A 16,322-nucleotide genomic window follows, 5' to 3' on the forward strand; every position below is an offset into this window, starting at 1 on the left:
GTTGGTGGAGACGGATCTCGATCTGCTTTGGCTGGATGACTCGTCGTCCGTGCTGAACCAGCGCGGCGTCCGAGTTCGGGCCTGGTTGTCTTTCCTGGACCGGTGTTGTTTCTTGATGGGTGGGGTGGAGGATCGGATGGATGGTGGCTTTTGCTTGAGTGGTTTGAACCGATTGGGGCACTCCTTGCTGCCGGTTTCGTGTGTTCCTCCGCACAGAGCACACTTCGGCAGGCACTGATGTCCGTCAGGAGGATTTTGGGCCCCGCATTTCCTGCAGGCCGCCAGGTCTGTTGTGGGGCACACATCGGAGCGATGACCCGGCTGCATGCACACATAACAGAATTGTCGTGCTGGGTGGTACAGATGGCAACGAAACTCCGCGCTCTTGAAGTACACAACTTTTGGGGTGGTTGAGCCGTTGAAAGTGATCAGCATCGACGATGTTTTGCCCATGCGTCGTACGTCGAGTACGGTGGTCCCGCGTGAGCGGATGTATAGGCCCGTCTGAAGAGCTTCCGGTGTCACGTGGTCTGGAATTCCGTGGATTACGCCCCGTCTGTCGTGTTCTGTGAAAGGTATGTAGGCGTTCACGTCATGAGTGAGGTCTCCAAGGGACAGTGTCTTGATTTGTCGAAGTTCGTTGGCAACTTCTGCGTGCGGAGTGCGTGCACGCAGAAGTTGCCAACGAACTTCGACAAATCAAGACACTGTCCCTTGGAAACTTCTGCGTGCGGAGTGCTCGCTACGAGGATATTTGATCCGTAGTGGGGGCGGAGGAGGTACCTTCCTTCCACCTGCTGCGGTTCTGGACAGGCGTTGCTTACTGCTTGGGCAAGATCGAGATTTGAGTTCTTTAAAGCGAGTCCTCGGCGAGGTCGAATCACGATTTTGATGTCCGTTTGCGGTAGAGGCGGGAGGCGGACTCGAAGGCCGCGTTTCTTTGGCGTAGGATGTTTGTGATTTGGTGGGGGGTCCTGGGAGTCGGTGCTGCCCTGCACTTGGCTGTTGGTTTCAGTCCGGGCTGCTTTGCAAAGCTTCCTTTCTTGTCTGCTCAAGGCTATCTTCCAGCCGTTGGGCAGAGGGGTAGTAGGCGGTGGCGAGGCCGGGGACGAACTGGTCGTCGGACCGTTTTCCGTTCGGCCTTGACAGTCGGTTAAGTCCATGTCGGAATCCAAGCCTTCATTTGTTGTGGGTAGCAGGGACGCCTCCGAGCTCATTTTCAGCGCCGCGCAGCGTGGCGCGGGGCGAGGCATGGGCTGGAGGACCGCCCTTGTTGTGCTAGGCACAACGCGAGGCCTAGCGTTCCGCGCCTGGCTCGGAGCGTTAGAGTCTTTTTCGGGCAAAAGTGGTCGGAATTGCACAGAAAATGGTGGGAACGGGTGCCGAACACCTTCACTGACCTATTGTGGGTGGTATCAGTCTATTTCAGGTCGAAAATACGCCGTCCCAAGTAAAAATCCACGGAGCAGAGGTGAAGTGCGTCCGCTCACGGCGTTCATTCGTTGGCAAAAAATCCGCCGGCATGGTGCGCCCACGAGAATCCCAGGGCGCACACTTTTCGCGAACTTCTGTCATAGGCTCCTTCGCACCTTGTCAACGCAGCTTTGAACTCCACAGCTGTCTCTTTTTAGGAAAAGAAATGAAGTAACCGTCTCGTATCTCGGTCGACACCTTAACCGCAGCCATAGCTGGCATGCGAGGAGGACAGTGAAGAAAGGAAAGACGCAGAGCAGCCCTCCACACTGGCACCTTTCTCCTTTCCTTCTTTGACTCCCTTTTTTTTATACCTTTCCACACGGCGCTTTCCTGTCTCGTGAAAGGTTCATGGCCGACTAAATTGTGTTTTTTGTTTTATTTTTGGGGGGGAGGGGGAGGGCGGGAGGGCGCAGTATCTGTCTCACCCGCGACCGCCGTAAGGGACGCTGTACTAAGTTTATGCAATCTTTAAAAGGTATACTTACTTTTTTATTTCCTTGCCACGAGCTTTAGCAGCGCAGAAATATGCCCTCTCGTTGCCTCTTATTCCGACATGACAGGGAATCCAGCAAAATTTTATGTTTTGTCCTCGAGCTGTGACTGTTACTATCTTGTGTATGATGTCGCTAAGAATCGGAGTGACTACGTTTCTAGAGTGCAGTGTTGTATGTATGCTGAGGGAATCTGTAAATAATACTGTCAGTGAGGTTTTCGTTTTCTGTTTTTTCTACGGCAACACACACTGTGTAACATTCTGCAGTGAAGATGGATGAGCACTGTGGAAGTCGTACTGTTTTCTCCGACTTCCCTCGGACCACTGCGCTTCTTACGTAAACGTCCTTTTTTGAACCATCTGTATAAAACTACGTAAAACTACTGTATTTTTCTTCGAGTGCAAGGAATTCTTGTGCTATATGTTGTTGCGGAGTTTGTTTTTTATATATCTGTGTAAGAGTGAGATCACAGGAAAATTGTACCATGGAGGTAGTGGATCTCGTCTGCGTGCAATGTCAGGTAATGTATCTAGTACGCCGAGGTTTTGGCACATCTCTTCAAAACGCAAGAGGAGTGGCCTGATAGCGAGCAGTTTATTGTTAAACAATGTTCTGGATGGGCACTTTGTGACTATTGGGTAACATAGGTGTTGGGGCAGTGAACGGATTTTTAAAATGTATGAGCATGTGAGCATGGTTCTCCTATCTGTAAGTGACGGTTCGTTGATTTCTACATAAAGACTATTTATGGGCGACGTCCTGTAAGCACCAGAGGAAAGACGCAAACTTAAATTCTGTATTGTATCTAGTCGTTTCAGGTACGAAGTCCTCGCTGACCCGTAAACTATACATCCGTAGTCTAAGGTAGAGCGGACCACGGAGCGATAAATTTGTAAAAGACATGTCCTGTTAGCACCCCAACGTTTACGTGACAGTAATTTGAGTATATTTAGGGATCCGAAGGCTTTCTTTTTCAGGGCGTTTATATGAGGCAGGAAATTGAGTTTTTTTGTCAAAAGTTATCCCTAGAAATTTGTGCTCATTTTTGACAGGTATCTGTGTTCCGTTCAGGTGTGTGAATGGGTCGGCTTGTATGCCTCGTTTCAGCGAAAAAAAGGATGACGACTGTTTTTTGTGTGAGAAACTGAAAACCGTTCTGATCTGTCCATGTCACTAATTTGTTCATTGTCAACTGTATTTGTCTTTCGCATGTTGCTAAGTTTGAGGATGTGCAGGCTATTTGAAGATCATCCACATACACTGAGTACAGGATGGCCATTGGGATTATTTTATGGAAGTCATCTTTACAATAAAACGTGTTGTGCTTAAAATCCCCCCCTGAGGAACCCCGTTCTCTTGAAGCTCCTGGACAGGGTTGATTCCAGGCGTACTTGAAATGAGCGGTCAGAAAGAAAGTCATTGAGGCAGCTGTCTCACGACCTAGGCATCCTACCGCGGATACCTAGGTCGCGAGACAGCTTGTGAGGGCTATCGGCCTATAGCTACTTGGGGAAGGCGGTGGTTTTTCATGTTTCAGGAAAGGCACTATGGCGGCTTTCTTCCACTCTTTAGGTATTTTTCCTTCTGTGAATATTTTGTTAAAGAACTTTAAGAGTGCCTCTATGGCAGGCTGGGAAAGATGGGAAGGAGTTTGATAGTGTATCTGGTCGGGTCCTGGAGCAGGTTTTTTGCCGGCAGGCAGTACAGTATTGATTTCTTGTAGAGTGATTAAATTGTATTGTTGGTTTGCACCTCCACTTGTTGGAAGACTGTTTTTCGGCAATACTTTTGCATTTCAGGAATGACTGCGTATAGTGAGGTGAACTAGAAACTACAGCGAAGTGTTTCCCCAAAATGTCAGCCTGTTTTCTTATGCTTGTTTGTAAGCCAGGCGTTGTCAAAAGAGGAATCGTGAATGGTGAAAAGTTGCCATTTAATTTCCGACCCTGGTCCCAGATTTTATTTTGTTATTTGACAGCTTATAGATGAAATATAACTCTGCCAAGAGGCTTTCTCGGCATTGCGACGGACGTACCGAGCTTTTGCTCTTGCCTTTTTAAAACGTACGAGATTCTCATGTGTAGGATACCTGTGAAATTTGCCCCAAGCTTTACTTTGTTGTTTTTTTGCTTCCTTGCATTCCTTTGTCCACCACACTTTGTGTTTTTGCCGCACCACTCCTGAAGACTGAGGAATAGCGAAGTGTGCGGCAGTCATTATACAATTCGTGAACATTTCGTTTATCTCAGCGATACTGAGGTTTTCTAAAACTATAACTTCTAAATTGGCTTGTGCTCTAAAAATTTTCCAGTCTGCTAAATGCAGCTTCCAACGTCGCGGAATTTATAGACAATCCAGATATTTATGGCTATAGAATTACAGTGGATTCTTCTCTATAAAGAGCCTCTAGAGAAAAGTCTACTGAAAGCCTAATAGACGCAGGTCTATGGATAGCCTTTTGATAGCAAATTGATGTACGGCATTACAGCTTTAGTGGACTTTTGTCTGTAGACTTTTTTCTATCTACAGTCTACAGACCGGCATCGACTCTACTTGGGTAGACAGCTGTCAGCAGATTTCATATAGACAATATGTGTAACCAATAAAAAATGTCAGCCGCCGTGGTGGCTGAGTGGTTATGGCGCTCGGCTGCTGGCCCGAAAGAGGTGGGTTCGATCCCGGCCGCGGAGGTCGAATCTCGGTGGAGGCGAAATTCTAGAGGCCCGTGTACTGTGCGATGTCAGCGCACGATAAAGAACCCCTGGTGGTCGAAATTCCTCGAGCCCTTCACTACGGCGTCTCTCATAGCCTGGGTCGCTTTGGGGCGCTAAACCGCCATAAACCATAAACCAAACCATTCAAAAATGTCAGACACGCTGCCACAAATGACATGACGATTAATACCACCTCAACTCCAGCTGTCGCGGCTGGGCATAAGTAATGCATGCACGCTAAGAAATGCACCAGATATACAATTAAATTTAGAATGAGAATGTCGGGCTAGTTTCCTCAAAAGTATTCATGCTGCGCGTCATCCGCTGTTCACCACCCTGGGCATGTTGAAGGTCTGTACAGCGCAAAGGAAAAATACTCTAAGGACAACTGAAAAACAAAATTCCACTGGTGGCCAATTCACGTTGCCTTTATCAAAATATTTCTTGGTTACCCTTTTCCGGAAACGAGATCTTCATGGTTTCAACAAATGTGCATGACAGATTCTGAATGCATTCCACAAAACGCTGCGTTAAAGACCTGTAATATCTGGAGCACTCATTCTCTGCATTCAGTCACCTACTGCAAAGACTGATCTCTGCATTGTATTCATTCTACACGCGGAGTGAAGACTAAGAATCGTGCCTCGTCTCAGCATTGATTCAGTACAGGCTGATGAGTGCCGACGAAATGCGCATTCAGATTTCCGTCACAGGGGCGCCGACAGGCAAGTACTGTAACATTCATTTTTATACTCGCTACGAAACAAGCTCCTTGAAGACCACGCTGTGTGAAACCTCGTAGGCCGACACTCAAAAGGGCGTAACCTAAAGCATTTCCTGCAGACCGCGAAACAGGTTCGCCATGGTTTCGAGGTCTTAACTTGAAGCACAAACAAGGCGCATCATTTTCATACATATGTGGACTGCATGCTCTTAGACACGTGCACTGCTGCTGCACGCACTGTGCCGAAAGTTTCGTGCATAACACTGGAGCTGCTGCGTCCTTTAATGTGCAGGAGATGTCGGCACGAAGCAACATGCGCACTGTCCTCATGATGAAATACCTGCAACAAACCTTGAGTGGAAAAGAAAGAAACGAAAGAGAACAATTCAGAAATTGTTCCTTAAAAACAGTGCATGCTTTGAACCACAAGACCTGCTATAACACACCTATAGCAGATGCGCGTTCGTTTGCGCCAATACGCACTGGTCAAAATCACTGGTTTCGCAGTAATGTAGCAGTCGGATATCAGAAAGGCATGCTCTCCCTCTCGCAGAAATGCTCTTGGAGAAAGTGTGTGCACGCGTGAGCGGAGTTCGTGGCGTAGCCTCGCGGAAGAGAAGGCGGACCGTCTGTTCCTTGGGGCAGCCTTTACCCAGGTTTCAAAACGAAGCGCGTGCAGGCCAACGGCGTCAGACAGCGGCTCGGAGAAAGCGGGCTCAAGAGGCGCGCAAACGAAAGCGGGAAGAGTTCCGGCTGCAGGTTCTTCGCGGTGATCACAGTGCACACAGTGGCCGTTCGCGCCAGGGTTTGCTCAGCCGTTATACCATTAGCTTTCCTCCAAAGCCGCGTAAATAAAACAATGTCCCTGTACTTCAATCAATAGCGTCACAAAACATCTTTTAGTCAAACGCCGCCGTCCACTTAGGGCTCCGAGTCTGAGCGTCAGAACTTAAGGTGTGATGTACATCCCAGTAGCACTGAAAACAGCACTCCTTCGCCCCGACAGGCAGAAAATAAACGTTACCTTCCCCAGAAGGCAGTGTGCGTCTGCAAAGGCTTCAGGTAAATTGAGCTGACCTGGCGCTCACTGCCCCGCAACTCCATTTCGGCCCGCATTTCAAGGCTCAGCGATTTTCTGGCCGCGCATCTACCTTGCAGCACGAAAAAGCCAGCAAACAGATCGTGAGGTGCGATTGACCATCACGAGTTCCTCGACGATCGGCTTTGCCGCGTGTTGAGAGCAACGCAATTGCACATACACAAGCGACAGAATTGGTTGAGAGCCCCGTGGACGACTCCCGCTGCTTACTATGCCACTCACGAACGCGGAAGGTTTGTCGCTTCACAATAAGTCTGTTCTGCACCCGCAGCACTGCTGACCGCGGTTTTGGAGACCTAATCAATAAAACGTCATCGTGCAAAAGGAATGGAAAAGTTTCGAGCGCTTCATTTTAAGAGCAAGCGTTTTTATCTCAAGCAGCACTGTTTACGAGTATCCTGACTTCACGACTGGCTGCCTTTCCTCGTTTTAACTGTTCCGAATATATACCAAGTGTTTCTGGAAAGCCAGCCAGCAATTTTTAAAAAGAGTGTTTATTGGGTGAAGATAAGCTTTTTGCAGCAGCCGATTTGCGTAGTTAAGTCAAATGCGAATATAAGTACTAACAGGGTGTAGTTCGCAGTTTTGCACCATTAAACATGCGCTGCACTGAGGTGTTTGTCGTGGTGTTTCTTCTTTATAAAATGTGACACACCTGCTTCATAAAGTATGTGGCTCACCTGCTAACTAGGTAACAAAAACAGGGTTCAGGCAAACGCAACGGCTAAATGCGAAATGCGGTGAACTATTGTCTTAAGTGCTAGCGCACCGAAACAGGTAAATAATTTTAATTAGTAAAGCAATCTGCTAGACTGTAAAATATTAAACTTTATCACTACTACGAATTCGTCCCCGGTGCTGCCATCTTACCCCCTCAGACTTCCCAATCTGATTGGCACACCTGACTCCCTGCAGTTATTGCGCTTGGGTTCTCTTGGAATACACCCCATAGCCCTTACGAACAAACGGTTTTCTTCTTGCCGCATTGTACGTTGTAACCATGGCCGTTTCTTCTGCTGGATATAAACCAGCATAGCATTAACTCGCATTTGTTCCCTGAGCCACCTTGTTCTCTTTTTGTCTCTGAACGTAACACCAGTCTCCTCATTTGCATAGGTCACTGCGTGGTCTTCAGTTTAATTTCAAGCCGTTCCTTTAGATTAGACGTTTTCACCCCATAGGTGAGCACCGACAAGATTCAAGTGTTATTTTCCTCTTGAGGAGTACTGATACGCTGCTAATCATGACCTGAGAGTACTTGCTGGAAAGTACGCAAGCGAGCAGACTGCTCGGTTCTGTGCAGCACAAGTTATGCAGAACTATTTCCATGAGGGGAGGGGGGGGGGGAGATTCAAAAGTCGGTAATTCATACCTAAATAGGAAGAAATGTTTCTGCGAACTAAGCTTTACACTAAAAACTAAGAACCGCTTTATGACACATAGCCAAAAAACAATGTGCACATTTTCCTTGAATTCACGATGCCGGAAGCCAGCGCGATATGCGTGCTGCTACTGTCCCAGGTATTCCCACGGTCCCAGCTTTTCCGTTATTCTGGCTGTCCAGCTAAGAGGACTAGAAAAGTACTTTCAACAGGAAGTGTACTTGTGGCCAGCAAAGGTTACCTGGCTGATATAGGCTCAAAGGATTTTTTGTCCTTAATCCTTTGCCAGCTTCGGAATAGGACACATTTGGTTTTTCTCACATCTGCTATTGGCATTTGCGTATTTGGTCGTGTTTTTTTTTAGTGCCACCGCAATTTCGCTCAGAAATTGTCATTATTGTGTTTTTGTGTCCCTCCTGTAATACCGTCTCACAGAGGGCCTTTAGGATATTTGAAAAAATAAATAAATAAATACATGGAAAAATGTTCACTACATGACACGTACGCAAATACAGTCCTTAAGGGAAGTCTATAAAGTCGATGTGCTTATTTTAATTTACTTGCCGAATTTTAATTTTAAATGCCGCTAGCCATTGCGACTTCCTTTTTTGTGATTTATATTCCTTACACACCTAGAGAAACGCAATTACCTTGCTTAGCAACGAAAAACACTTTTTTTCACACAAGTATGCACACAATTTCATAGAGAGCGTTACACTGGTCTCGTATTCATAATTTCTTGTCGAGTCACGGACGCATTAGCAACCACTTGGCTGTCTCAGAGAGTATGATCTTGCAAAGCACTGTGCACTGATGTCCTTAGAAACTACGGAAACCATTGGTTTGGACGTGGTGAACTTGGAGGCTTGCGGCCACTAAGCAGCGCAGTAGAAGTAAGTGGAAGCAAGACCGAGAGGGTCTTTTTTCCTCTAAGAGGCTAGCCCAAGTATATTTGCGCAGTAATGCGAAAATATCTTGTTCACTTATATTGTTCACTTAGGACCCAACCGATACGCCGTCATTTATGACATACGCAACTGACAATGCACAGTTTTCCTCCACGTCTTCAATACCGAAAATGAGCCCGTGCGCTGCGTGCTGCAGTTCACACGCTCCAAACAGCCAGGACATTATGGCTGTCCAGCTAACAGGGCAACGAAAGTACTTTCGACATGAAGTGTACATGTGACGAGCGTAGGTCGTCTGTCTCGAATAGGGTGAAAGGTTCTTTTGTCCTATTTAATGCTTTGCCAGCTCCGGAATAGCACAGATCTGGGTTTTTCATTAAAAAAACCTTCACTGCATTACACGTGGGCAAGTACAGTACTGAAGGCACCCGTATTTCTGCACTGCTCCTTCAGCTGCATATTCAAAGCTGGCTGGAGAGCAATAGCCACATTCCACAAACTTGGCGTCTTTATTCAGAGCGAACTGCTTGGCTACCTGGTGGCTTTGAACAAGTTATCACAAGCGAGTTCTCGCTGTTTTAACTAACTGCACATAGTTGTAAAATGATTGACACGAATATGCAGGGCGTTTTGCGTAACTTGAATTAAAAAATTAACCGAAGCGGGGCATCCTAGCTTGGTGAAAGCAAGACATGTTTCTCGTCATGCGGCGCTCCTCAGAGTGATTTTAATTCCGTTGAATCATTGAATTACATAATTAGCTGCGTTTAATTATGCTAAATTCTTAATATTCACTTTACGCTCAAGTGATTTTGCTACGTTGTAGAGAGGGTCAAAAAGCCGCCGATCAAGTTTTTAGTGAGAGAGTATTTCATACGTCCTACTTTCGAGCATCTAAAGAAAGCGCGCGAAATAAGAAACAGTCCGCGTGACTGAGCTCTTGGGCTATCGAGTTGTAGTGCTCCCTAATGCGCTCTGAATGAACGAAGCGCGCGCGACCACCGTCTCGAAGTGAGAGCCGACGCCGCCGTCGGCACAGTGTTGAAAGTGCGTCAGCACAATCTTTGGGAGTGTAAAAAAACGCACGCTGTGAGGTGAAGTGCGTTATGTAGAAAGCAGGCCGTAGAGCTCCTAAATATTACCCAGAGGGAAGGCTAGTTTTAAAAAGAGCCCTTCATCCACCATAGGAACGCCGAGAAGGCGACGTCTCTAAGTGTGGCAAGTGCTAGGTTAGTCTAAATATTAGTCTAAGGTTGTCCTGACTTTATTATCGAATACCTTAGCAAATACCTTGAAGACAATGGACAGTAAGCTGATCGGTCTGAAATTTTTCAATTCCCTGACGTCTCTTTTTCTTATCGAATAAGATAATGTTGGCGTTCTTCAAAGCTTCTGCTACGCTCGAGGTCATAAAGAGTTTCGTATATCGCTTTTGTAGCCTATCTAGCATAATCTCCCCTCTGTCCTTGAACATATCTGCTGTTACCTGATCCTCAACAGCTGCTTTCTCCCTTTGCGTTACTCTTAAAGCTTTCTTGAAGTCCTCTTTCGTTACTGGCTTGATGTTCAGTTGCTGTGCGCTACTGTCATTCTCAATAATGTGTAATCGCATAGGCTACGCTATAGATTTGTGTACAACTCTTCGGCTAAGTTAACTATCTTATCTATATTGCTAATCATATTGTCCTGTTCATATCTTAACGCATACATCTACTTTTTATTTATGCATAATTTACTCTTCACCGCTTTAAGGCTACCTCCATTCTTTACAGCTCGCTCGATTCTCTCCATATTAAACTTCCATATCTCGGCTACCTTGCGCGTATTTAGTAACTTTGATAGCTCTGTTAGTTCTATTTTGGCTGTAGGGTTAGACGCCTTCATCCTTTGGCGGTCCTTAATCAGATCTTCCGTCTCCTGAGATAGCTTGCCGGTATCCTGTCGAACAATCCTACCGCCTACTTCTACGGTACACTCCGTAATGATAGCTGTGAGATTACTGCTTACTGTTTGAACATTAAGACTGTCTTCCTCACTTAAATCCGAATATCTGTTCTGCAGAAGAAATTGGCGGTGGTTTAGCTCTGGTTAAACCTGGAGTGACGCGATAGCTACAGCCAGCTGAGTGGAACTTGGTCACGTGACCAACCACGTGAAGAACCGCGTGATCAGCCACGGCGCCGCGCCGCCGGCAGCTGCTCCGCACCACGTGACGACGTGGCGGCGCAGCCACAGGGTGGCGCGCCGCACGCTGAAGGCTAGAAATGCTAATGTAATGTAGCTACCGCTACAAAATACTGAATTCCTCTACTTACCCTCTTACTGCTAACTCGCTACTGGGCTCTCGCTTTACCAATTTCTTCCGTTCCCTCTTCAAGTCTAAGCTAATTCGAGAACTTACCATTATGTGGTCTCTACAACGCACGGGTGCGAGACCCTGCACATCCTGTACGATGCCAGGGTGAGCGCATAGCATAAAGTCTGTGTCGTTTTTAGTCTCACCATTGAGGCTCTTCCGGGTCCACCTCCTAATCTGTCGTTTGCAGGAGAAGGTATTCATAATCCGTATATTTCTATCTGCGAAATCTAATAACTCTCCCCTGCTATTCGTAGAACCTATCCCATAGTCACCTACTGCCTAGTCGCCAGCCTGCTTCTTGCCTACCTCCGCATTGATGTCGCCCATCAGTACAGTGTATTTTGATTTTAATTTGTTCATTATCGATTCCACGTCTTCATAAAAGCTTTCAACAATCTGATCATCATGGCTGTATGTAGGCGCGTGGCCTGCATCACCTTCAGCATGTACCTCTTATTAAGCCTAATTACGATATCTGCCACCCTTTCTTTAATACTATAGGACTTCTCTACGTTGCCAGCTATGTCCTGCCAGCTATATCTAGCATGCCTAGGGCGTCCTTGGTGGATGGCGTGCAGGGCCAACAGCTTTCCGTATGGGCCTAACCGCCAATTCAACAACAGATTTTACTGAGACATCACACACAAAAAAAACAAGAAAAGAGAAAGCAGTGAAATTGCATAGTTCAAGGTAGCCTCTCTTTTCTTTATTTGTAACTTTTTCCGCTCATTTAACTGAGCTGCGACCGCTCACGTGAGCTTGGTCGGAGCGCACGTGTCGTTTCGATCAAAACATGGTTGGAGCGATACAATATGGTAGCGCATGAGCGCAGTGACGGGCTGGACAAAAGGACCATGTAAAAGGCAGGTTAAAAATAAAACTTCTATAGGTTGTTCCTGAAAAGCCCGAACTTAATAGAACGCACTTGCACTTTAGGTGAGAATTGAAAAATTGCATAATAAGTCTGAGCAAATTCAATAAGTGAAATATAAAAAAAATACTCTTAGGAAAACCATGATGGCAAGCCGTATGTGGTTGGTTTCATAGCGCTGCGGTTTCCTGCTTTTTACTTAAAGCCTAGGCTACAGTTACGCGAAAGACCCCGCATAGTCTGGAATGGATTGTCGGTGCTAAGCAAGTCTAAATATTGTTTTTACTTATCACGCAAACGTGTTTCCCTTCTTCCCACAAGAAGAGCCGCTGCGCAGCCAGAGAAGACTGTAAACTACACATCTAGTAGATTTAAGACCGAAACCTTAACACCATGTCTGACAGGGCGCTGGAAGACCAAGCGCAATCTGCTACCGAGCCATCAGGATAGCTGCGGCAAATTGTGTCCTGGAATAACGGCTTCACTTCCAAGTGACCCACCTCTTACCTCAACTTATAATAAAGGTTTTTTTCTGTGTGCGTCTCTGTTCTCTGAAGACATTAAGCCGGCCAGATGTGTGTGGTCTGAGTTGACTAATAAAACCAATCATGGACCAAAGGAACTTCCCCTGAGTAATGGAACAGTGCATTCTTGCTTTATATTTCCTAAAGATAGCATACCTCGGATAAAACGTCGAGAACACTATTTCCGAGGCATCTGTGCTCACGGCCGAATGCACTCGACAGCTAGCGCTTCGCCGCAAGTTTCCGCAGAACCAGTGGGAGCGGCTCCGATGCACGCGCTCACTGTCGCTGTGACCTGGATAAAACCGGCGTTTTGCAACGTAGCCTGCTATGCTTGAACGTTGGAGTGCAGGAGGCAAGCAGGCGTCGGTGGTTCAGTGGTAGAATACTCGCCTGCCACGCGGGTGGCCCGGGTTCGATTCCCGGCCGACGCATGTACTTTGGTTTTTTCTTTCCTCACTGACGGATTTTCAGTGAGAGTTGGTATGCCTTTTTTTTTCTTTCGCTCTACAGTGTAAAATACCGTCGGCATCGGTGGTTCAGGAAACCGACACCCCGCTCGGAGCGAGCCATTTCTGCGTCCGTCTAGCAGGGCAGCCAGAAGCAGAATCCTGGACCACCTCCTGGTTATCGCTTTCTGATACCGACGCTGCCGTCTGACGATGGTGTGCGTTTGTGTGTTTTCTTGCACGATGATACCTACAAGCGTCCGTATCGAATAGAGGACTTTCGTCAACCGTTAGAAGACGCTGGCATCTTTAAGGATATCAGCGGCATTGGTGCTTACCAGAAGAGCCACCTCTTGCTCGTGAGGTTCCGTATCCAGGAGGCGAAGGACGCTGTGCTTGCGGCTGGAGGCCTGAGTGCGAAAGGCGGCTACTGTGCTATTATTGACTCCTGTCGAAAGGAGATAAAGGTCAAGATTCACTCGGTGTCATTTCATATACCCAGTGAGACCCTTCGGAAGGTTCCGAGCAAGTTTGGAGAAGTGCTGGAAATTCGGCATGAAGAATGGAATATTCCAGGATTTGAAACAGCGGAGTCGATAACACGCGTCGCTAGTATGGCGCTTAAAAAGGAGGTGACAGCGGAGGAGCTACAACATCTTTTGAAGTTCCACGGGGGCTCCGTTCTTGCCGTTGTTCCCGGCAGGGCACCTGTTTGTCTCTGGTGTCGCAGACGCGGTCATATTCGTCCTGACTGCCAGACGCTTCGAGGCACTAAGTGACGCGCCTTTGGTCATGTCCGTGAAGACTGCATACGTACCGTACGCCAATGTGACAGGGGCGGCCTCAGAAGGCTGTGACGATAAAGACATCATGGACATCGAGGAAGCTGAAACGGCGGCCCCTGATGACCGTCGGAAGAAGAGCGCGTCTGGTGAACAAGGAAGCGTCTGTGGCGGAAACATGAAAGCATCGAGCGAGACGCCGAAAGAGCATGGTGACGTGAGCAACGCGACAGAAACGCCGCCGATGAGCGATCAGGCGTCTGCAATGAACGCCGAAGCGGAGTCAGTCCAGGATGACAGGGCATCACAAGATTACACCTTTGGCCTCGCTAGGCGTGCCAAGACGATGTTGCCACATCCTGCACAACCTTCCACCGAGGCCAGGTGGCAACGCCTCGAGCGCCAATGGCTCAGAGCCACCGGAGCCAAGGGGAAGCGTGTGTCTGAGTCTCGGTCTTCGTCCGCGTCTCCTGTACGCAGCGGAAGGTGCGCGGAGTAATCGCCCCTTCTTATGGGGTAAGGCGCACGCCTGGTAAGCCACCAGTATTTTGTTCGTGCTCAGGATTCTCAGCATGGCTTGTCTTCCGTCAAATTTAAAATGTGGCACGTTAAAAGTGTCTGGACTAGCAGCTAGGCGTAAACAATGCCAGTTAAGGCGTCTGTTATATGAGAAAGACCTTGACATTCCTGCTGTACAAGAAACAAAGACAGAGAGTGAGAACGCGACAGACGCTATGGCTGCGCAGTTCAAATCGCGTTATAACGTGCGTGCTCGTCATGCAGTGGGGACATCAGCGGGCTGTGTTCTGTTAATTAAGAACTGTCTTGGTATCGAGGAACAACCATGCAGTAGTGTGTTGCACGAGGGACAGGTTTGTGCTCTGTGATCTGTTGTACGGGGAGGAAAATTTGAGAGTTATCTGTGTGTATGCTCCTACAAAACCGCACGAACGTCTTTTGTTCTTCCAGGAACTGTGTGCGTAGATCGAATGCTACAGACTTGTCATTCTTTCGGGGGATTTCAATTGTGTTCTCAGTGCAGATGACATACGAGGCTCAGCGGTTACCGAAAGCGAAAGTGCTGGTCTTTTTAAGAAAACATTGAACAGTATTCACTTCAAGACGTAGCCCAGTTTGCAAAGGAAGGAATGAGATGTCATACGCATTTCCAAGGGCATAGTCAAGCTGGGCTAGATAAAGCTTACGTTTCCCTTGAGCTAGCGGCGATTTGCGACAACTATATCGCCGAACCGGTTGCATTTAGCGATCACTGTTGTGTCAAATTTACCTTGGGAAAGAACCTTACACCTCAAGCGAAATTCAGCTGGTGCTTGTGGAAGCACAATGCGAAATTATTAAAGGACGATACGTTTATTTTAGAAACAAAGAACGTGTTAGAAAAAGTTTGTTTGAGTTATAAGAAATGCTGGGCAGAAAAATGAGAGGAATTTAAAGTTGATGTCAAACTGAGAGCTAGCGAAAGGTGCGTAGCAATCAAATATGCTGAAAAAGCTGAACAAAAGAACCTAAAACTGATGTTGAAAGAATTAATTTTAGAGGAAAATAGAGCTCCGGGACTATACATTGATCTTATCAGCGAAGTTAAAGCCAAGCTTGAGGCTATCAATGTGACAGATGAAGACACAGCTTTAGACAATGGAATCGCGGAGGCTCACCGCCGACTAGACGAACTCACCCAGCGCCGGGAACAGCGTCGTTCTCAATCCTGTCGAAGAATTCTAATACCTCGGGAGCAATCATCAGAGGAATCACCTCGAGTAAGCACTGGGCCACAATCAGGTGCCGACCACCTGTTAGCCGTGACTACCCCGGCAGTGGATAAGATATTAGCGCTGATGAAGCAGGTGACATCCCTCATCGTGGAAGCTCTTCGGCCTCGTCATGAATAGCGCATCATCATCTATGGTGGTGCAGTGGAACTGTCGAGGATTCGCTAATAACGCCTCTGAAGTGAACATCCGCCTTCGCGACGGAAAGCTGAGGGCATGGGCGTTCCTATCGCAAGATCATAATGCACTCCCACGCCTTTCAGGTTTCTGCGCATACCATTCACCCTCTATCCCTGATCGCCGTTGCACCGCCTCCTCCCTCAGCCCAGGTAAATCTGCAAATTATATTCACAGTTCAGTTCCGCACACACCGCTCGACCTTTCACGGTGGTACAACACACGTCAAGAGGTTGTCGCCCTTCTCGTAAAACCTGCACGCACACCCCTTGTCCTAGTTTCTTTTTATAGTCGTCCTGGCTCCGCATCTCCCAATCTGGGATGGGTTCGTTTTCTACGTTCTACCAACTCGGGCATCCCTATTCTAGTTGGTGGTGACTTCAACGGCGCAAACATTGCGTGGGGTTACCCATCGGATTCCTCAAGGGATGCACACTTCCAAGGGAGCTTTTCGGATCATTCCTTTCAACTTTTAAACCACCCGATTACTTCTACCCGCCCACGAGGTGGCCCGTATTCACCTGATTTGACTTGGTGGTTAGGCCCCGGTAACCCTCGTTGGGCTGTTGATTC

General features: G+C 47.4%; 1 non-coding gene across 1 annotated transcript; it reads left to right on the forward strand.

The window, feature by feature from the left end:
* The first annotated feature begins 12,914 nt into the window (after nt 1–12,914).
* On the forward strand, nt 12,915–12,985 carry TRNAG-GCC (transfer RNA glycine (anticodon GCC)). Its single transcript has one exon. It is a non-coding gene; the product is annotated as a tRNA-Gly (tRNA).
* The last annotated feature ends 3,337 nt before the right edge of the window (nt 12,986–16,322 follow it).

The sequence above is a fragment of the Amblyomma americanum genome, chromosome 4 (genome assembly GCF_052857255.1).
Source record: "Amblyomma americanum isolate KBUSLIRL-KWMA chromosome 4, ASM5285725v1, whole genome shotgun sequence".
Lineage (NCBI taxonomy): Eukaryota > Metazoa > Arthropoda > Arachnida > Ixodida > Ixodidae > Amblyomma > Amblyomma americanum.